The following is a 22244-nucleotide window of genomic DNA, read 5'->3' as shown; positions in this document are numbered from 1 at the left end:
TCATTTGTTTGTTCCTCTAACTGAAGTTTGGATGATTCCTCTCGCTGGAATTATAATTATTTGAGGTGGATTCACTATATGGGCATTCATAATTGTTTACGGCGTTTGATTACTCGTTCAACAATTCTTGAAACACATGAATTGTAGGACAATCTTGTGTTAAGTGTATATTGTTGGCACAAATACCACAAGTAACTTCCACAACCTTCTTTCGTTTAACCTTTTCCACCTTCTTAAGTTCCATGGCCTTGGCTTTTCTTGTGAGACTAGTCACCCTTGCACTCATGTCATCTTCTTTTTTATGGCATACATTCCTCCTTTCTCTCTTGACTGAGTAGGATTAAAAGTGGTGGGCCTTGGGGAGGTGTCCCATGATTGCACATTCTCCGCAAGTGAATCAAGATAACCCATGCATCATCAGCCTCCTTGCTCATGAATTCACCATTATACATCATCTCCACAAACTAGCGCATGGGTAAAGTCAATCCATTATAGAAAAAGCTTATTACCCGCATATTTCGTAGCCATGATGTGGACACAAATTCATGAGGTCCTTGAACCTCTCCCAGCATTGGAAGAAAGTTTCCTCATTTTTTGGACGAAGTTCATTATTGCTTTCCTTAAAGTATTTATTTTTTATGAAACAGGAAAAAGTTTTTAAGAAATTCTTAGGTCATTTCAGCCCATGTGCCTATAGATCACGGCTTTAAGGAGTGTAGCTACAACTCAGCCTTCTCCTTCAATGAAAAGGAAAACAACTTTAGTCTTAATGTATCTTCAGACAAGTTTGGAAAGTTCAATGTGGCGACTATCTCGTCAAATTCTTTAATATGCAAATATGAACTTTTGGAGTCTAGTCCCTGAAATTTAAGGAGTTGTATCACTCCCGGTTTGAAATCCACATTTCCTACATTACGTGAAAACACCATGCAAGAAAGCATACTCCCTCCCATCGGTTGTAAGTAATCTCGTAAAATACAAGACGGGGGAGCATGATGCACCTCATTCTCATCTTGAACTTCATCAACTAGAAGTTGAGGTTGATTTGTAGCCATTACTTCAATTAACTTAGAGGATCTCAAGTGGTGTCTAATCCGATGATGGATAGACAACCATTCGACTAATCCTCCTTCACTTAAGAGACATTGAGTGTTGTCACGAACCCACTTGGGCATAAAACACTTACAGCCCTCAAATTCTAAACAACTAAAACCTAAGAAAAAGAAAACTATAGAAATAAGAAATATGGAAAGAAAAGAGAGTTGGAAAGAAGTTACCGAATTGGAGTTGTTATGTTAGATTTCTATAAAACAGAAAACAAAGTTAGTTTCTAAAAAAAAAATCAGAAAATCCTAATTTAAAAACACATCAAAGGTTAGCCCTAATCTCAACCCAATTCTAACACTAATCAATCTTAGAAAAACATAGGTGAAGTCCCCGACAACGGCACGAAAAACTTGTTCACAACCCCAAGTGCAGGGTTGCGCTATAGTAATAACTTGGTGAGACCGAGTTCAAATCCACAGGGACTTAACTTGTACGTATTCTGAAAATAATTAGAACTAGAATAAGAATAAGATCTGAAGTATAATCTAGAATAAGAGAGATTAATTGTGAAAGAATTATTAATAATAAAAAGAAAACTAGAGCGTCAAGGATCCACTTGTAGCTATCAAGATATTACCTCACTTGATTCAATAAACACAACTGGAATTGGAGTCCTATCTTATCCAGTTGAATAATAGAACGGTTAAACCATAATCTGAACTTTTCATTGAATTAGTTCTCACATGAAGCACCATTGTGATGATCGTGAGGAATTCAGCCATCCACCATGCCTAGGAGACAATGGTAGATCACAAATTTTATAGATCTCATAATTACAAAATAAGATAAGAAGATATTAAAAGCTTTCCAACCATCTACTGTAATTGAAGTCACAATAAACTACAGAAAACTAAAAATATTCCTTCATTCAAATCATAAATCAATAGAAGTTCAATATAAACGTGAATTAAAGTAAGATAATCATCTAAACAAACTACAAGCTTCACTTGTTAGCTCTAGCGAAGAGGTTTAGTCAACTAAAGACATGATTAAAACTAAAACTCTTAGAAAAAACATAAAAACTAACTAGAAAAATAAGATTGGGGAAGAAGGAAGGACTCCTTAAAGTTCTCCAACACCTTGCTCAACTCTTTCAACCCTAATTTATGCTTAGAAACAATTAAGGGTCTGTTTGATTTTCCAATTACCTAGGTAGTTGGTTGTAAAAAAGTCATTATTACTTTTTACTTGTATGTGCAATGGTTGTCAGAAGATATTGAGACTGTTGTCACACGTTTGTTTTCTACAATATTTTCAGTAGAATAGGCATCAAATGAATAGTCGGGTGTTTGGGGAGATGGTGTATTAGTCATCTCTCTCTGGATAGTCTCTCATGGTGTCCACCACTAAATCTCTAATTCAAATGCAAACACTGTTTGCATTCCCCATTGGAAACGGATTGGGTACTCCCCCTCCCACTAGCCCAGTGGCTAGTGGTCGATGCTCTATGGGCCCCACCTTCATGTACGTGTTTCATCCATGTCGTTCATCCATTTTTATAAATCAATTGGGGGGTTGGTCCCAAAAATGAGAGGGATATAAATCTCAGGTGGACCCCACCATAGGAAAACAATAGTGATTGGATATCCACCATTAAAATCCTCTTAAGGCCCACTGTACTGTTTATTTGACATCTACTCTATTGATTAGGCCAAATAGATCTAGATGAGGCTCACCAGTGCTGCTTCAACGGATGCATGTTGACTACTGACCCCACCACTACCCACTCCATACCAGAGGCAATGCTCCTTAGTCCAAAAAACTGATGTCACTGTTGCATCTATGCATTCTCTCCATTTTTCCATACCATTTATTTGGTATTAGCAGAATCACACCTACATATCAATATATAAGTTAATGGACCAATACAGTCCTTCTCACGTTGATGGTAGGCCCTTATATATAAATAAAAAATAATTATTAAAAAAAAACTTTGTATGTGGACCATTACAGTCCTTCAGATCAACATAGATTTTCAACGCCTTTCTTAGCGATAGTGCCAGTGGTCATTGTATGTCTCCCATTTGCACAACCATATTTAGTAATCTTTGTATGTGAGATCACCAACCTGCTGTAGATGTGAAATGATGGTAAGCCTCATGTCATAAAAAGATATGATATACATGAACTTCAACAGATTTTTGTCCAAAATGATTCAATCCCATATATGATTAGTGTACCATTTATAGAGGTATAGGGAGAAAAAAATAAAAAATAAAAAATAAATTTGTCCATATCCTATCCACATTCTAAACTCAAATAACAAACTGAAGCATATCATAGTCCAAAACAGTCCTTTACCATCTAAAAAATGACTCCCTCAACCATGCAGTTCATCTAGGAAGCCACGTGTTCATTATTTCAGCGTAATGACATGAACTGAATAGTGAGGACCAAAATTAAGCAACCGAAGATTAACGTTATCAAGGCCGCAAGAGAACATCGCATTTCTTCAACACCTTCACAATGTGAGCCATTTCCACCATTGGATGGCCAACAATAGCTCAGTCATGAGGACTGGCCTAGAGGATGGTTCATGCAATTGGCACTGCAACACCATCCATGCGTCGACCTTGTATTGTCATGATCGTCTTGGATTTTGCCTACTGGGGCATTAGTAAGGTCAGAATTCTTACAAAAAGTTGTCCATTCAATATATGCCCTCGACATTGAATTATATCCATGAAAACGGGCCCTGGAATATCCTTCCACCTGTGCACGGCACTCCTCCCAGTTAAAATATATCCTAGGTCGGTGTCTATTGAATACTACGTACATCTTCTTACCCATCTGCAGTTAATGAAAGAAAATGTGCAAGTTCGAACTGATAATATTGATAAAATTAGATGATGTAATAAGATTTTATGTCATGTATAATGAATGGAATAAATTAATAGTGTATCAGAATTTGTTCCAACTACCGGAGAAACCTGGTGTTATACCATTCCAAGAGAACATACCTTAAGTTGTCCTTCCATGTTACACCTGCAGATTTATCCTATACATTATGCAGATATAAGCAGTGAAGTGGTCAAATTAACAACGTTTGTAGCTGAATAAAAACATGTAATGTGGATTAAAAGACAATGAAGGATCAAGCATTGATACACATCATAATCCAAAAAATTAATAGTCATAATCCAAAATAAGCCACATCCATCTAGCTAGTCAACACAACTAGCCATAAAGCAAAAAACTCCAAAAAAACCATGTATTGGACCCTCCAAACCAAAAAAATACCAAAGACCAAGTTGTTGGCACTGTGCTCAGTCAGAAGATTGATCTGGTGAAAGAAACATCAGTACAAAGTCCAACCTCTTATTCTCAGGGAGTGAAAGAGATGAGGCAGATTGTTGTTCAACCTTTGATAATATCCTTGTTGCGCAAAGGATCTCATGTCCTGTGAGGCCTTCAATCTGTTCCAAAGCTGGTACAATCTGTGACATACATACCATGTGCTTCCCTTGTTCTATGGTTATAGCTAATGACTTTATGGGTTCAACAAGTCGCTCATTCCTTTTCCAATGATGTCATTAGGGCGATTCATTATTGCTCTCTTCCTTGAATTGCTTGTGCTACTTGTGTTCACTGATTTGTTTCCATTTACATTCAGACTTCAGTATGACCTATGAGTACCATTACGACTTTGATACAACCATTGGATGTTAGGTGCACTGTCCCCTACATCGTCACTCGATAACACGAGTGTATCATCATTTAGATCAACTGATGTTCTTAACGATAATTCAGGATCCCTAGACCTTCTCGAACGTAGAGTATTAGGTATGTTTCATGTGGAAGAACGTCGTCCACTAGCTCGGTCATTTCTAAATAGTATGTTAGGTCATCGTACCTTCACACCGGTTTGCCCCAAACATGTGCATAAGGAAGTGACTATTGATAAGAACAATGAAAAATCAATATAAGTAAACATCATGTTCATCTTTACCATGTACAAACAAAAATAAAAAGAAGTTATCAGAAAGTTAAATCAATGTTAATCTCACCCGTATGTAATCCTCCCAAACCTCATCTGGAGCGATCACTACCTTCAAGTCATCATCCCATCCAAATCCACTAGTGTTTAGCATGTCCCACACCTCAAAATACAGCCTCTTCAACGTGCAGAGGCAATTCCTAAGATTTTTCTCTTGAAGTAACATCCCTAACGCACTCTTCACAATATCCACAACTATCTTATAAGTCTCTTTCTAAAATCCATTAGCACTCTTACGTCCATTTGTAACGACATCCATTAGCGTATTAATAAGGTAGTCATCCATTTCATCGGTCCAGCGCATTACACCACTAGACGATCCATTTTCATCAAGTGATTTTAATTTATATTTCTTCGGTGTCCTTCGTGTTGTAACATTTGGGTCTTGACCGGTTTCTTTCGTAGGGGTTGACTTGTTGTTTTGACTTTTTAGTGACATTTCTCTGTCACTAACTTTAAATATCTACAAATAGTCAAATGATCATCTTTAATAAGCATTACAACTTAGCATACAAGTCATATAATGTGATATTTAACAAACTTGAAATTCACACACATTCCAAACATAACATAAGTAGAAAGGCAGGATAATCATATTTTTAAACATCCAACTTGAGTAATCTAGACACATGCATGTAAGTAACTGATCAATTTTCCCTACTACAAAATAACAATTTAGCATGTGATTTTCATAATCTACGAATCGCAGGATGAGAATCATTCCACATCCTAGAAGCAAGATTGTCTCAAAATGTCGCCCATTCATCGTTCTCACAATGTGTGACTTTAATAATCATATATTCATCGTCAAGAGAACTAATCTCAACTGGTGATGGATCTGTACTGTCCATTACATCTGTTGATGTGACCTCATCTTCGACAATACCATCTCCCCCAAATAAATGGATAAAGTTGTGTAACACACAACATGCAATCACTACCTTCAGTTGTTTTAAAAGGTTGTATGGTGGAGCAAATTTGAGAATTGAAAACTAAGCTTCCAGTACTCTAAAAATACGTTCTATAATGTTTCATATTTGAACATGCATGTAGTTGAATAGTTCTTTCTTATTGGAAGGATTACAGCCCATGCGGTATTCATTGAGGTGGTACCATACACTGCGATAAAGAGCCATAAATTCGGGAGAATGAGCATAACTAGCATCAACTACGTAGTACTTACCTATAATTAATTATGAGTAATAATCAATATAATTTCACATTAATCATATTATGAAGAAGTTCCATCATACAGATAAACACGAAGTACCCTCGGGGATAGTAAAGCAATCATTAGAATGTGTTAATGCTCTATATAAGACGCATGCGTCAGATGCAGATCCCTCCCATCCGACGAGCACATGTACGAACTTCATATCAAATGTATATGCAGTCATTATGTTTTGAAAGAGGACCACTTTTCTGTTATGGTAGGTTGTACTTTCCAATGTAGGCACATAAGTGGGTATTTAGGTTCCATCAATTGCATAAATACAGTCCTAATTTAAAGATGCATTATGAGGAAAAAAGAAGAAATAATCTTATGATAAGGATCTTGTTGAATACTACTAATTATAATTGAGCATACCTGAAAGTACATGCTCCAATTGGTATTGGATAGAATCTTGTTAGGTGTTTCCGCACTTGGGAGTTTCACAAACTCCGGATATAGTCCAACAATAGCATCCAAAGCTTCACTAAAATATCGACTTACGGTTTCTCCTAACTTTATAAAGCGATGTCCAATGACATGGTTTCGTACAGTATGTCATACTATAGAAGGAACATGACAAGTTGTTCCTCCATACCTATATGTTTCTCATCCGGAAGAAGATTCTTATCCCTGAGAAACAAAAGTGACTACTGCAATATTCCCCCACTTCAATAGTTGTCATTGCTGCAGCAAGTGTAGCTGCAAAAGAAACTATCTTCTCTTTCGTCCATCCATGTCCTCCATGTTTTGATTTTCTCTTGTACAACACACCAAATGAAACTGAGTCAGCATCCACCAGTCCAATATAAAGCACCAGTTCCATATCTCTATGTGTATCAATAGAAATGTTCTTCCAAATATACATGTCTCCAAATTATCTATTCGATTTAGAATTCCCATATGTAACACTATTTCTCTAACAAATAACTGATATTCAAACAACATGTCCCACAAGGTCGATCTATACAAGAGATAGCAAGTTAGATTAAAAAAATAATAAAATACAAATTATACAGCTAACACTATGATAGCGACTCATCATTAGATTAGGATTTCAGTAATTTTGATGCCTCATAACATAATTCATGTCCCAATGCACTTCCAGAAAGCTTGGGCCCATGCTTTCTTCATCTAGACAGTTGTCTCATTGGTTTTTTCAAAAGTTAACGGATGAGTCAAATGGATTCCAAATTGAACGGTCGCAGTCATCAAAATATCCCTGTAATTTCCTTCTCACACTCAGTCTTGATTCAATGCATGGCCTATGATGTTTAGATTATAAAGACCGAGGTTTTGAAATCCATGAAAGAAACTCACAGGAAGTCCTACACGAAATCATGTTGAGCAAACCAGTTCCTGTTTCGGGGAATGTGACTGTAACAAATCTCAATTGCACATCACACCTTGCTGATGACATTGCAAGGAAACCAACACAACACTGTAATATAATTTTTTAAAAGATATTTTCATCCTGATCCTCTTTCCTACTATTATTATAAAAAAGGATTAACCTCAGTTGAATCCTATTCGAATGATTAATACACAATCAACAGATTTTGTCCTCCCTGTTTGTGATCCAAAGAAGCACTCCAACGGCCTTCATGGTAAGAGGATTGATCATTGATCTAGAACTAGAATAATACCCATCCCATCAGGTGGGCCACATATGTTTGACAGAATATTAATGCCATCAGCTGGGCCACATATGTCCGACAAAATAACTGCAAAAATCTGTGTCTATTTTCAAATATTTAGAAAAGTACTCTATATTCCCTGAAGATATTTGTATAAAGTAATATCAAAGCCTACCTGTCCAAGATAACGGGTCACTAATGTGAGAGATGTGATGATAAGGGTACTGAGCAGCTAGCTGTAAGAAGGAAGAGGAAGGAACCTTAGAAGAAGGAATCACAATCCGTTGCATCACAAGAAAATAATCAGGGAAGAAGATGGTTTCAATGCTAGAAAAAGCCATATGTTCCTAAAAAGCTTTGTATCTCTGATTAGAGATGCTCCGGAAATGCGATGACCACCTTGTATAACAACTTAGATGCCGTATGTGACTGTCGACCATGACAATAGGGAAGATTATCAGTGCGAATGAATGGATATCCAAAAACATGCCTCTATGAGAAGAACTATAAAAGGATAAAAAGTCTTGGTATTTCATAGAATGAAAATATCTTCTGATATTTTACCTTGTTGGAGTGGAAATCCAGTAACTCACGCGTCGAGAGGGGTGAAGAAGAGGATTCATGAAGTTTTCTTTTTGTAGCCAAATACTGAGGCCGGTCCTGCTTGGGTACTCCTGCAAACCGCTATTCCAAATCATTGTCAAATCTATAGAAGCCATCTTTCGGATCGATTACTTGCAGTGAAAGAAAGATTCGAGCGCCCGCTTTACCTTGATTTTTTTCTAACTCCAAAGCTCATCTAATGCTGTTATTTAAAGCATTTTTCAAACACAGGTGAATAATCATTATGACACATTTATGTTTAAATGCTAGTATCAATGAAAACCAAACAGGCCCTAAGAGACCCATATTTATAGTATTTACTTGGACCAACTTTGAAACCACCTCAAATTTACGCAAAAAGTTACGTTTAGGACAGACCGAAGTTGGGTTCGGTCTGACCGAATTAAGGCTGAAAATTCTGCTTCTCGCTGGACTATTTTGCACCATTTTGGTCAGACCAAAATTGAACTTCAGTCGGACCGAAGGCCTGTTTCGAAACTTTCTGTTTTAGACTCAGAATTCCAGAATATGTTTCTTCTGGCCAATTTTCAGGATTCCTTTTCTTCACTCCAAATCTTTGATTCTCTTCATTCATTACTTGGTTTTCTTGGATCTTTGGCATGTGAATTCTTCATTAATGACTTCCAAATCTTCATTTACCAATCTTTTGAGCATAAATCTTCCTTTTGGCATTAATTTCACCTTAAGCTCTCGAAATTACCTCGCACATGAAAACATGAATAATTAGATTGATTTAGCACTATCACATTTATAAAACTAAGGCATAAATAGGGGAAAATATGCAATATTTCACACTCAATAAAGAGCCGCTTTTGCTATACTTGGCAGCCTCTACAGCCGCAGTCAACTCAGCCCTCATTCAAGAGCAGGAAGGAAAGCAACTACCAGTATATTACATCAGCAAAGCCTTAGTCCCAACAGAGACCAGGTACTCAGACATCAAGAAACTCACCCTGGCCCTGACATCTCATCCTGCTGCCACGACCATACTTCCAGGCCCATACAACTATAGTTCTGACCAATTAACCCCTCCGCCAGGTTCTTTAAAAACCTGAAGTCTCGTAGAGACTCACAAAATGGTCAGTCAAGCTTAGTGAATTCAACATCCAATACCAGGCCCGAACTGCCATAAAAGGACAAGCAATCGCCGACTTTATTATCGAACTCACAGGCGAGGCCAACCTGGCTAGTCCTGATACCCAGCTCGACCAACCATAAGGTCAGATAGTCATATTAAACTTACTAAGATGGACGATGCACGTTGATGGCTCATCTAACTCTAAAGGCAGTGGGGTCGGGATAGTACTTGAGGCTCCTGACTAGACATGCATACAATATGCCTTAAGATTTGGATTCCAAACATCACACAACATAGCAAAATATGAAGTTTTGTTAGCTAGTCTTAAGCTGGCAGCAGCAATGGGGGCTCAGAACCTGAAAGTACACAACGATTCTTAGCTCGTAGTTAACCAGATCGCCAATGAATACCAGGCTAAAGATGAAAGAATGATGGCCTATTTGCACAAAGCTCGAGAACTCATCAGCAAATTCTCGAGATGCGATGCAATACCCCAAACTTTTCAATACCCAAATATTGAAAGCCCTCGAGTGTTACCATGAAATTTAACTTATTATACACATATGTACGATACCAACCTAGCTATTCTAACCTTACATCTATTCTCCAATGCGAATCTGACCATTGAGAATGATCTTCATCCATAGATCAATCTATCCGACCCTTGATTTTAAGACAGGACCATCACATCATTAGAAAAATATATTTTAAACATCTCAATTTCATTGATAGATAAATCTAACCGACCATCTTAAATTTAGAACTTGGAATCACTAGATCCACCATTCATTTAGCTCGCAACACCTAGTGGTCAATTCTTCACGTGATGATGCGATTCGGCCATCTGATCACATAGATAACCTTTAAAGTACCGCCTGGGCTAAGATGGAAGCCTTGATATCCGTCGATGGTCAGATTTGAATGCAATCAGGCCATTAGATCGATGAGAATCCATAATTGAATACCAAGGCCTAAAAGTATAGCCCAAAACCCGTAATCTATCTATTCATTACTTAATCATTACTAATGGATCATCTAACCATTGATATTATTATTGATTTCCATGCAAGAAAGTCCCTAGGATCTGTTGGATGGAAATAGGTTAACCTTAGAGGAAATCTAGCCATTAATGCATTAGGAAATGCTATTTTACATTGCAAAACAAGTTGTGGGGCCCACCTGAATTTTAGATCAGCCGCACCCTTGGACCTATGACAAAAAATGAGTGGACTAAAAGGATGAAGGGGCTGGATCTTCTGGTACAGCCCTGTGGACCCTATTTTAGTCACATGTGTTTGTAATAATGTACACTCATGGTGCACCGAACTGGAAATCGGATCAAACTAGGTTTGACCAGACAAATCTCCAAGAAAGGAGACCTTCTTCGTTTCTTTCTCCCCCTAACGATGGACAACTGTCTGTTGGGCTGGCAGTGGGTCACCATCATCATCTGCATGGATGATCTAAACTGTCCACCCTACAGCTAGATCAATTTCGAGCGGCCCTTAGATTAGTTCACGTGAGGACGAGCTCACACGTGGGCACAAATCCAGTCACAAATGGAATGTGCCCGACCCTTCCTCCTTTCTCGCTCCTGCATTCGGGAAATTCAAAACTAACTGCAACTAAGGGTGTAGTGGGCCCATCACCACGAAAAGAAGGATGGATCTGAACCGTCCATCAAATACCAATCCCACCTGCGAATAAACTCAAGAAAAAGAACCTAGCCCAGAGAAGTCAGATGCGTCCCCACCACTTCGAATGAATGAACCTGATACCAACTAAGCAGTTATGATGAGGGGCGCCTGACCGTCGTACATCACTGATCAAGGGCCATCTGGACTATCCAAAGAATAGGAGTTTCGATCCTTCCCAAGAAGTCCGGAAGAAAAGGGAAGAAATAGAAGCTGCGACACTCCCCGTTTTCTCACGCAGAGATGAACGTCTTACGCTTTCTGGAAGAGAGTCATGCACGGAAGTCTACTTCTGAGATTTTTCACCACGACAATTTGTCAGATCTAGTCTGTTAATCCTCCAGCAATAAGGGTTCTGATCCACCCTACAGGTTCAGAAGGAATGAGGATTCACACATGCCAGAAGAGCACCGAGTTTTGAGGGCTTGGGTCGTAGCGACGTTCGAATGAAATAGAACAACCGGGACTGTCTTCCCCATCCAAACAAGAACTCTAGCATGTGTGCTCCTACACCTTGAAGAAATCAGAGTCATTTAGATAGTGGACCACCCAAAACTGACCCAATCCCAACAGAAAAGGAAGAGAAGATAAGAAGCACAAATTGAGATGATCTTTCACACCCAACCCACGCAACTGCGCAACTTGTTTGTACAAAGCACGTTCCGCGTACAAGCTATGCATGAACATTTTAGATATGCCAAGGTAATATAAAAAAAATCCCACGACCAAACGCTAGGGAGCACGCCGCTAGAAAGAGAAAGATAAAGAGAAAGAAAGAGAAAGAAAAGAAAAGAAAGAGAAAGAGAAAGAAAAGAAAATAAAAGAAAAGAAAGAGAGAGAGAGAGAGAGAGAGAGAGAGAGAAAGAGAAGAAGAAAAGAGAAAGGGAGAAGGAGTGAAGACCTTCAATCATGGTTTAGCTCCAACAAAGAAAGAAAGAGAAGTCTGTTTAATTGCCACCTAAAGTCTGGTTTAGATCTTAACTCCCCTTTTCTTTTCTTCCCTTCTCTTTTCAAATCACCCTTCTCTTTTCAAATCAAATCTATCTCTCAACAATAGAATTTCGTTGCATCCAACCAAGTCGATTCAATGATAGGATTGGCCTAAACACTATAAGTTAGAAACTTATCAACTTAAGCAACACATAACTCGTTTAAGGTATAGTTTAACTCGAGTTCTCCTCAACCCTAATCTGACATCTAACTTAATCAACTCAAACCAGGCGAATTGTAGTAGAACCTGATCGTACACCTCTGATCATTTAACTTAGTAAGAGACGACATCACCACCCAAGATGAGAGTTTTTCCTTTAAGCTTACATTGATTTAAGTTGATATATTTTATTCTACCTTTTATATGCCTTGTTATCATGCTATTATGATTATCTTCTTGCAATTGTTTTATTTACTACCAATGATTATTTATCCTTTAAGAATAATAGTTAAAGCCTGAGTTTAATTATGCATATCTTTATTTATGTGGAGTGATGGATACAAGCCTTGCCCTTGCCTTTACCAACTTTGTTGAGTTAGCCCTTGTTATTCTTCTCTTTATTGAGTTGGCGATTGCCACTGTCCTTTTTATTGAGTTAGTCATTGCTACTCTCCTTATTATTGAGTTGGTCATTGCCACTCTTCTTTTTGTTGAGTTAGCCATTGCTAGTCTCCTTATTATTGAGTTGACCACTACCTGTTGAGTTAGCTATTCCCACTCTCCTTTATATTTTGTTAGCCTTGTGTTATATACCTTTAAGGCTTGGGCACGTGTCTTGGAATTCCAAAGCTCCCATGATTTTGTTTACATTCTCTTTGATGCAAGTGATTTTTTGAAGGTATCACAACTAGTGATTCAATTATTATATCATGGACATAATGCCCTCTAGGTCGAGACCCTCTTGGTCGATGTGTAATTTCATGAATTTTTGGGAAGTGGTGCACAAATCGATGTAAGTAATTCACAGTGCGGGTTACATTACCTTCGGGATTGGACGTCGCAAATAGTCACTCCATGAACAAATCATGTCACGTAATTCATCTGACTCATGCGTTGTACCACCTCGAGGTATTCACGTAAATTCACGGTAGTGTTGTACATGCTAGTGAATATCCGTAGTTATGGGATGCAGGTCGAGTTGGGTTTGCTATGAATTATATTCCACATTGTGATTATCACTACGTATGATGAGTCGTACACACTTTGCTACGCATGCATGTTCACAACCCCAAGTATAAGGTCGCAATGTAGTAATAATCTTAATGAGACCGAGGTCGAATCCACATGGACTAATCTTGTGTGTCTATTCTGAAAGTAATTAAAATCAAAACTAAGAGAAGATCTAACCTAAATCAGGAAAGTATGGAGTAATTGTGAGATGATGAATTTAGAAACTTAAGAATTTAAAGGTGGGAACTAGGGTTTCCAGGGATCCGCTTGTAAGTTCTCAGGATACTACCTCGCTTGATTCAAGGACACAACTGGCCTAACACCGCCCCAATAGAATAGTCGGTTGCATCACACATAAGTTCAAAAGGAATATTCTGATCCGGTGGTTGTATAATATATGTAGTAGTTAACATGCTCTTGAGCTTAAAAAAAGCTTCTTGGTATTGCTTAGTCCACTCATATGGAATATCCTTTTAAAGTAGATTGCATAAAGGAAGAGAAATGTGACTAAAGTCTTTTATGAATCTTCTGTAAAATCCAGCGTGTCCCAAGAAGGATTGCACGTCTCGTATGTTTTTAGGTGGGGGTAAGGTAGAGATAAGACAATACATTGTATTGCCTTCATTGGTAATAGCTAAAAATCTCAGTCGTATGTTATTATTTCAATTCCTTGAGTGCTACGAGGATTGGAAGGAGTGGAATAGAGAAATGCATGTTAAATGCACCTATAATGGTGTTCAATTATCAGAAACAGAATTTCTGAAAGACTGGCTAACAGACAGTATTCAAATAAAGATCATATTTCCTTTCTATCTGAAACCTTGGCACAAATCTAAGCTACAATTCCATCATAGAGATTGAATGAAAAAGAAAGGAAAAAAAGAAAATTTTGGTTTTTTAACAGTCTGGGGGATGGAAACTAAACTACCTTTTGGTTCTCCCCGAAAACGACCTTCCTTTTTTGACCCCATTTGGAAAGAACTCGAAAAAAAAATTAGAAAAGTGACAAAGAAATGTTTTCTAGTTCTAAGAGCTTTAGGAGAAAGAAAAAAATGGTTTCTAAGGGTCTTAAAAGAAAAAACAAGATGGATTCTCAAAACAGTTCTATTTATAAAAAGAATAATAAAAGAGTTTGAAAAAGTAAATCCAATTTTCTTATTTGGATTGAGGAAAGTATATGAACCAAATGAAAATAGAAAAGATTCTATAATTAGTAATAAGATTAACCATGAATCGATCATTCGAATTAGATCTGTGGATTGGACAAATTATTCACTGACAGAAAAAAAAATGAAGGATCTGGCTGATAGGACAACCACAATCCGAAATAAAATAGAAAGGATTACAAAAGACAAGAGAAAAATATTTCTAACTCCAAATAGAAAGATTAGTCCTAACGAGACAGGTTGTGATGATAAAAGATCGGAATCACAGAAACATATTTGGCAGATATCAAAAAGAGGAGGTGCCCGATTAATACGTAAATGGCACTATTTTATGAAATCTTTCATTGAAAGAATCTATATGGATATCTTTCTATGTAACATTAATATTCCCAGAATAAATGCACAACTTTTCCTTGAATTTGAATCAACAAAAAAAATTATCGACAAAGACATTTACAATGATGAAAGAAATAAAGAAGGAATTGATGAAACAAATCAAAATGCAATTCACTTTATTTCGACTATAAAAAAGTCTCTTTCTAATATTAGTAATAATAAATCACAGATTTATTGTGACTTATCTTCCTTGTCCCAAGCATATGTATTTTACAATTTATCACAAATCCAAATTATTAATAAGTATTACTTGAGATCTGTACTTAAATATCGCGGAGCATATCTTTTTCTTAAGGATAGAATAAAGGACCATTTTGGAACACGAGGAATATTGGATGCCAAATCAAGGTCTAAGAAACGTCCGAATTCTGGAATGAATGAATGGAAAAATTGGTTAAGGGGTCATTATCAATACAATTTATCTCAGACTAGATGGTCTAAATTAGTACCGCAAAAATGGCGAAATAGAGTCAATCAACGTCGTATGATTCAAAATAAAAACTCAAAAAAAGATTCATATGAAAAAGAAAAAGACCAATTAATTCATTACGAGAAACAAAATAATTATGTAGTGAACTCATTACCGAGTCAAAAAGAAAAATTTTAAAAACACTACCGATATGATCATTTATTACATAAATATATTCATTATGAAGATAGGAAGGGCACATATATTTATGGATCGCCATTCCAAGTAAATGGAGACCGAGAGATTCCACATAATTACAACATGCCTAAACCCGAATCATTTTATGTACCCGGGGGTATAGCTATTAATGATTATCTAGGGGAAGGGTCTATTATTGATACGGGGAAAAATCCGGATAGAAAATATTTGGAGTGGAGAATTCTCAATTTTTTTCTTAGAAAGAATATCGATATTGAGACTTGGACCGATATAGATACTGGAACCAACATTAATAAAAATACTAAGACTGGGACTAATGATTATCAAATAATTGATAAGAAAGATCTTTTTTATCTCACGATTCATCAAGAAATCAACCCATCCAATAAAAATGAATATCTAGGGGAAGGGTCTATTATTGATACAGGGAAAAATCCGGATAGAAAATATTTGGAGTGGAGAATTCTCAATTTTTTTCTTAGAAAGAATATCGATATTGAGACTTGGACCGATATAGATACTGGAACCAACATTAATAAAAATACTAAGACTGGGACTAATGATTATCAAATAATTGATAAGAAAGATCTTTTTTATCTCACGATTCATCAAGAAATCAACCCATCCAATCAAAAAAAAAGGTTTTTTTTTGATTGGATGGGAATGAATGAAGAAATGCTACATCGTCCCATATCGAATCTAGAACCCTGGTTCTTCTCAAAATTTGTGCTACTTTATGATGCATATAAGATTAAACCATGGATCATACCAATCAAATTACTTATTTTCAATTTGAATGGAAATGAAAACATTAGCTTTATCTATCTCGATTCCCATAGATGAAATGATATGTCCAAGGACTATTCCCTTATGAACCATGAAATGACACTTCTCCCAATCGAGTACCAAATTCTTTTCTTCACATCTTTTCAGCACACATTTAAGATTTTCTAAGCAATCACTGAAAGATGGACCAAAGATAAAGAAGTCATCCATGAAGACCTCTAGATATTGCCCCAACATGTCAGAAAAAATACTCAACATGCATCGTTAAAAAGTGGCGAAGCATTAAACAGTTTGAATGGCATCCTTCGGTAAGCAAAGGTGCCAAGGGACATGTGAACGTGGTCTTTTCCTGATCTTCAAGGGCTATCTCTATCTAGTTATAGCTCGACTACCCGTTAAGGAAGCAATAGTATGAGTGACCAGCTAGCCTTTCGAAGATTTGATCAATGAAGGAAAAAGGAAAGTGGTCCTTCCTAGTGACGGTATTTAATTTCCTGTAGTCAAGGCGCATTCTTCAACCAATAGTCATCCTAGTTGACACGAGTTCGTTGTTGGCACTGGCTATTATGGTGATTCCAGACTTCTTGAGAACCACCTGAGTTGGACCCACTCATTGACAATCCGATATAGGATATATGATACCCACATTTAATAGCTTAAGAACCTTGGCCTTAACCACTTCCTTCATGTTTGGATTTTGTCTACGCTGTGGTTGCCGAGAGGTCTTCGCATTATCCTCTAGATAAATGTGGTGAGTACAAATCGAAGGTTTAATTCCCTTGAGGTCGCAATCGACCATCCAAGGGTTCCCTTATACTCAATGAGAGTAAAGATTAGCATACTTTAACGCCCCGAAAATCGGCACCCGAGTACATAAACTCCAATCATGAGTTCATGGGTGTTAACAAAATGAAAACGCACGTGTGTCCTCATTCAAATTCAAATTCATTTCACACACAGATAATCAGAGTAACGTAATTCCAATTAGGGATTCAAAGCGATGTAGAGATAACAATAGATTCAGAAATATAAGGCTAAGAGTTAAAAATATAATTTTAATAGTGATGATCACCCAAAATGGGATTACACAAACCACAATCCATAATATACATACCCAAGATGGTTAAAGTGTAAAGCCTTCAGTTTACACTCAATTCTCTAAAACATAATGGCGTTGGCACAACTCGATATGAGCCTACCTGTCTGAGGTTTCACTAGTACCTGCATCAATAATATGACTAGTTGGTGTTTTAAAACACCGTCCCAGGTGGGAGTAAGTAGCTAACTCAGTGGTTCCATTAGTTCCAAGTTACACATGCTATCGATACAATCAATGCAATTAATAATATATTAAAAAATAAATAATTCCTAAATACTCTTGTTAAATGTACATATGAAGATATAACATGATGTATGCCCTTTCTAAACAATACTCCCTCACACGTGACTCCAACCACCTAGTTCGTAAATGACAATACTCCCTCAAACGTGTGACTTCAACGCCCGTTTCGCCACATTTTAATCTAATGCGATGTGATGAATGATCATGTTAGCCAAGTAATTATTAAGTTTAATTCATCCAGCATGTTGGCGAAGCTAGGATACTAACATTATATCACGAGTCCTTATCCAGATCACGTGGCTCGTTGCAGCACATGGCGATTCCTTACCAGTGTCCCTTAATCCAAATTTAGGTGTCACACGTTTATCTCAGAAATTAACAATTTCAAAGGTGCAGTATGATACCTAAATGTATGAGCATCAACCCAGTATTGATCGTCACCCAAACTGAATATGATCACTCAATTCCAAGGTTGTAACAGCCCACAACACGCTGCTCCGACCGACTGGAGCGCTATTATCGAAGGGGGTCCACATCAGACGGCTCACCCCGACCCACACTCAAACCACAGCCCGGATGAACAGTGGCTAGGGCATTACAAGGGTGCGTGCTTATCACATAAAACCAAATTACCATAAAGAAAGGACTCGTCACCCAATTCCATTCACGGCCGTGTCATTCGAACAGTACTCTAGCACGCAACCATCGGCCAGGTAATTTGACGGAGGTCATTTGAACAATGGTCTATCACCTCCATTAGTGCTCACTGGTCACTATGAGGAGGCTCGTCACCCCAGCATAAGACAACAGCTTGGACACGGTGTCCCACACCACCATGCCCGGCTCATGAGTCTTAGGGGGATCGCATTACATAAATGGTTATGAATGAACACATCCATTGGGAACGGGGTATCCTATATTTCATTTAGTCATGCCATATATTGTGAACATACATGATCAGTTGGCTAGTGGACTAATTTGCTTGACCTAGGAGAACCACGACACAATCGGCATTGGGTGAAAGCAACCCGTGTAGTCTAAATACTGTCGGTCGTCCGTGTTCACCCAGGTTAATCAAACAAGCCTAGGGTGGCCAACCTAATTAGGGTCACCCCTTTTGTTTGGGTGATTTACCGACTAACCCAACATCTTAGCAATCTTAAGTATTTCTATGGACTAAACTCTATATCACACAATTATAGCGTAAATTTCACTACATAACTACTTAGGCATTTCATTGAACATGTGTGCATCCATAGAGTATTACACTCACTAAAGCACTAAATCAAACGTGTGGACATGCATAAAGTAATACAATCACTTAGGCAATAAATCAAGCATGTAAACATCGACGAAACAACACATTCTACTACTTAGACATTTCATCGAACATGTGAGAATCCATATTCAACCAATAGTATATAATACAATCAAACATGACATATGAACATGCTAGCTATTACAACACATTCAACATAAGACACCATTAATTAAGACCATCAAGGGTCGATAAATGATAACTTAGAGATAATGGTCCGCACCTTGTAACGATCCGCTCAACTCGCGGTACTCTTATGATTAGAAAATTGGAAAAAATGATTCTTATACCAATTTATAAGCAATTAGGTAAGATTCATGCAATTCATCCTAGGAAAACCTAGGTTGGGAAGTAGGATTTGCTTCTTACCTTCCAATCATGAATGGGGCGGATTCGGCGGAGGAAAATGGTCAATGTTAAGGCTTTGATTGGAGAAAATCGATGAAGGGAAGCACTAAAGCCTCCCCACTCCTACTCTTACTCTTCTTCTCTTCTTCTTTCTCTTCCTCTTTCTCTCTTTCTCTCCTTTGAAAATACAAATTCGTATGGGTAGAGGGGTTGCCCAAATGAGGCCTTATATAGTACCAGAAGTGGTGCAAATGGCCCTAAGGGCTGAGTTTTTACTATACTAGCCCTAGGGGAGTGTTTTTTACCATTTGGGAGCCACTATGGGGTGTAGGAGTCGACACTCATTGTTGGATAGTTGGCAGTAGCGATGATCTGCTCATAGACACAATCGGCCTGTCATTTAGATGCGTCGATCGACGGGTATGATCAAAAGTCTGTTCGACGGTCACCGACTATCGATCGAGCCCGTAACTATACAGATCTGTATAGGACATTACTCTAGGTTATTACCCCAAATTTGTTGTGATGTAACGGTCCGAAAGTTATAACTTAGGCAAAGACCGAACGTAGATAAGTGATTTAAGTTCTTAGTAAATTTTAAGAATATTTACACAACTCATGCACCGACCTTGTGAGTCCAAGTTGAGCGATTCGAGATACGATCTCGACTGGATGTCTCGCGATAGACGTCAAGCCCAGTAAGACGAACATTATTCTATGATTTCGAAACTAGTGGCCCATTAACAAGTGGTCCAAAGCTCGTTTGAAAAATCAAGGCATTTTTGGAATGAATTAAATAGTAAGATTTCTTATGCGTAATGATTAGGGTTTGGATTAACTATGTTCATAGTGTGACCTATTCGCAATTACTGAAAATGACGATTTAGTCATAATCACTCTAAACTGTTAGTTCGTAGACTATATGGATAATTAGGTTACTTTGATTTGTTAATTACGATCCAACCCCTAGTTGTCTCAGCTTTGGGTAGATCTTTAATTTAGTTGTGGTCATTTTGATTAGCCAGTGATAGGTCGGCTTGATTTGGGCCCTATGTGAACAAATCAGGATGGTTATACTCGGTGCTTAAGTGAATGGGTGGATTCGTTGGCTTTCTATAGTTGATTAATCAAATTTGTGTGGTTCTTTACCGGTATCACCCACGCATAGGCTCACTTCAAGCGTCAGGGGTCAATAAGCGACAATATAAGTTAGTCACATCAAAACGTTTCAAGGGTTTTTGGAAATCCAAAACAGTGAAAATCTAAGACGTTACAATCTACCCCCCTTAAAAATAATTTCATCCCCAAAATTGCCTAATATAAATAGGTAAAGATATTCTAATTTCATACGCCTAAGTTTCAGTTGATTTAACGTTCATATACGTGTTAAGTTATATATGCTAACTCTAATAGCTTGTCTTATTGTAGTCTAACCCCCTTAAAAATTTCCCCCTATGAGGTTCGAAAACAAATGTCAAAATCATTATTATTGCATTATGTGTTTGACAATAAAGTTTACCTAAGGTATATTATGCTCTTCATGATCAGGCTAATACAGAAAAATGGTTGTGGTAGGCTTAAATCTGATATGTCGATTGTCCACCTAACCAAGGCAAACAACTCGTTGTATCCCTTCTTAATCCTGATAGATCCTGGTCTTCTGCTTGGTCAAAGCAGTGAATCCGTTGGTAGTCGCTCAGGATTAAGAATTGGGTCAAGCCGTGAATGCTTCGAAAGTGTATGGTCCCATAATTTTGTAGTCCGATCAACCTAAATGTTTAGGGAATATTTCATATCATTGAAAGGTTAAAATCTCCTATTTTTAAAGTTGTCCTTCGGGTTTTTGTCAAAGGGAGTTCTCATTTTAATTCATGTCCAAATTAGTAATAATATATCTTTCACTATGCCTATGGTCAAAAGACTATCCTAGAAAGGTTTCCAAGGGCCTAAGATTGTATTTGTATGTTACGATTTTGATCCTATGGCTATCAGGAGTAGGGTTTGAGAATTGACTAACTGAGTAGACTGAAGTTGAGAAAGGCAGAAAACAAAAGGCTCGCTTAAAAAAATGCAGCAAAACTATGCTTACTTATCTCGTGACTGAGGTCCTATTGTATCTTGTGAAAAGAATGTGTGGCTACCTTATATAGATAAAAGACAAGAGGAGTCAATTAATGATCAGTGAATTTGAGCAAGCAACATAGCCCATTAGACTATTTGGCTCAAACCAGTGGGGTGTCGTCACTTTGGCATTGTGACAAAGCTATCTTGCTATTAATGGTAATTGAAATGAAAAGCCAACCAGATAAAAATCTTATAACAGAACTCCTTAATGGAAATATGGTCCTATCAATATACATGGTGTGGCTCAGAGGGAATTTTCAATAGCCAAAGTTTCTGGAAGGCTTCTTGAAGGAATAAAACCAAACTCGAGTTACATGCTCAGCCAATCATGTGGAAAAAGTGGCAAGCAAAGGGTAAAATATTTTTCCTAAATTTTTTTTTTAAAAAGGATTTTTTTTAACAGTAATTATTTATAATATCCATCAATCAATAAGTTATAAGTAATCACATTTGGCTCAAACCCCTTATTTTACACACCTGCAACAAACTTAACTGCTCTATGAATCATCATGTTCTTAAAGCAAGCATTCATCATCATTGTAAAAGTGAAAACATCAGGCATGATCCCAACCTGAATTATTTGATCATACGCATGAATCGCTACACAGGCTTCACGGCTCCTAACCAA

Source organism: Magnolia sinica, chromosome 16, assembly GCF_029962835.1.
Source record: "Magnolia sinica isolate HGM2019 chromosome 16, MsV1, whole genome shotgun sequence".
Classification (NCBI taxonomy): domain Eukaryota; kingdom Viridiplantae; phylum Streptophyta; class Magnoliopsida; order Magnoliales; family Magnoliaceae; genus Magnolia; species Magnolia sinica.
This window is presented reverse-complemented; position numbering follows the sequence as displayed.